This window comes from Octopus bimaculoides, chromosome 23 (assembly GCF_001194135.2).
Source record: "Octopus bimaculoides isolate UCB-OBI-ISO-001 chromosome 23, ASM119413v2, whole genome shotgun sequence".
Taxonomy (NCBI): Eukaryota; Metazoa; Mollusca; class Cephalopoda; order Octopoda; family Octopodidae; genus Octopus; species Octopus bimaculoides.
The window spans coordinates 24,066,059-24,068,208 of record NC_069003.1 but is presented as its reverse complement, the minus strand read 5'-3'; positions in this window follow the sequence as shown (position 1 = coordinate 24,068,208).

The window sequence follows — 2,150 nt, the reverse complement described above, 5'->3', positions numbered from 1 at the left end:
TATATATATATATATATATATATATATACACAGTACAGTATTGTTTCTATTTCGCAGATTTTCACCTATCGTGGGAGATTTTGGAACGTAACAAGATTTTCACCTATCGTGGGAGATCTTGGAACGTAACACCAGCGATAGTCGAGGGATTACTTGTATTTAGGATTAATCAAGCTAATATTTGCTTAACCTAAATAATAATATATTTAATTTTATAAATCAAACAAAACATAAATTTGATATAAGTCAGAGCGCTGTGTTTTGCGTGATGCAAGTGAGATCAGTTGAATCAATCGACTAAGAAGTGAATAGGCATACACTGCGCAATTGCAAGGAGTGAAAGCTATCTGAAAAGTCAGTCTGTGCTGAAGTAAATGTTATAACGCGTGAATTATAGATTTAATAGGGACAGTCACACTTTTATTCGATTTCTACCGATTTATCACATTTTTTATTCGATTTTGTATGAGTAACTGTCATTATAGCAAGTTTCTCTTCATGCATTCATGCTCAGGCACGCGCATACAATCGCTTTCACGCGTGCGCATATACATACACACACATTTATGCGTGTATCTATGAATGTGTGTGTATAAATATATAAATATACATAATACACACATAATACAATGTGTTCGTGCGTGTGGGTGCATATATATATATATATATATATATATATATATATATATATATATATATATACATACATACATATATATATGTATATATATAAATATATCCAATATATATATATGTATATAAATATATATTGTACATATAAATATATCCAATATATATATGTATATATATATATGTATGTATATATATATATATATCTTTATATATATATATATATATCATAAGATTGTGGTTTTGGTTCCTTTGCCGGACGACGCTTTGTGTTCTTGAGCAAAACACTTCATTTCAGATCGTTCCACTCAGCTAGTCCACTCAGCTGGCAAAAAAATGAGTAATCCTGCGACGGACAAGCATCCCGTCCAGGTGAGAAATATATACGCCGCGAAACCGGGAAACCGGCCTTTATGAGTCAGTATGACTCGAGAAGGTAAGTTTACCTTTACCTAGAGGCCTCCAATGCATTCACATTGCTTCAGGTTTCACGCCCTTCATTGCCGCAAGACTTCTTAGAGATCCAAGATCCATAATCCACATTACAGAAGGCAACTGCACAATGAAGTTCTGTAATAGAGCTGGAGGTTCACCTTTTCCCATTATCTCAGGATGTATCCTCCTAACTTTGCCTTCTTAGACTCACCATGATGCAGTAAGGCAGTGAATACATTCCGTTTTTTGACATATAGGCTAGCCAGCAGCAGCTTGCTGTAAGTGAGCAGTTGCAAGCACTGCTGTACTCGAGGCACCATATCACGCTTTATACACACATCTATATGATACATGTATGTATATTGAGCGAAACCCGATAACCAGTTCATCTAGAAAGCGAGGCCTCCTTTCAGTGAGGTGGGTCGGTGCGCAATGATGCCGTCGAGAGGTAGGCTCTGGAACGGCAGGCATTCTCTCCTGATGACCTCATAAACTTGCTGGCATCCGGTACGAGGAGCTTTCGACCAGTAGCACTTGCATCTGCAAGACATTTGCAGAAGATATTTTTAAAAAAAATATATATATGGTGGTGCTTCAGCATGACTACAGCTGCATGGCTGAAACTAGTAAAAGAATAAAAGAATAGGCGCAGGCGTGGCTGCATCGTAAGAAGTTTGCTTCCTGACAATAAGGTTCCGGGTTCAGTCCCACTGCGTGTCACCTTGGGCAAGTGTCTTCTACTACAGTCTCGGGCCGACCAAAGCCTTGTGAGTGGATTTGGTAGACGGAAACAGAAAGAAGCCCGTCATATATATATATATATTATGTGTGTATGTGTGTGTGCATATGTGTCTGTGTTAGTCCCGCCACCATCGCTTGACAACCGATGTTGATGTGTTTACGTCCCCTAACTTGTACTAGGCTTACAAAGAATAAGTCCTGGGGTCGATTTGTTCGACTAAGGGCGGTGCTCCAGTATGGCCGCAGTCGACTGAAACAAGTTAAAGAATAAAAGAATACACACATACACACACACACACACACACACCTATCTATACACATTTATATATAAGTATACATATATA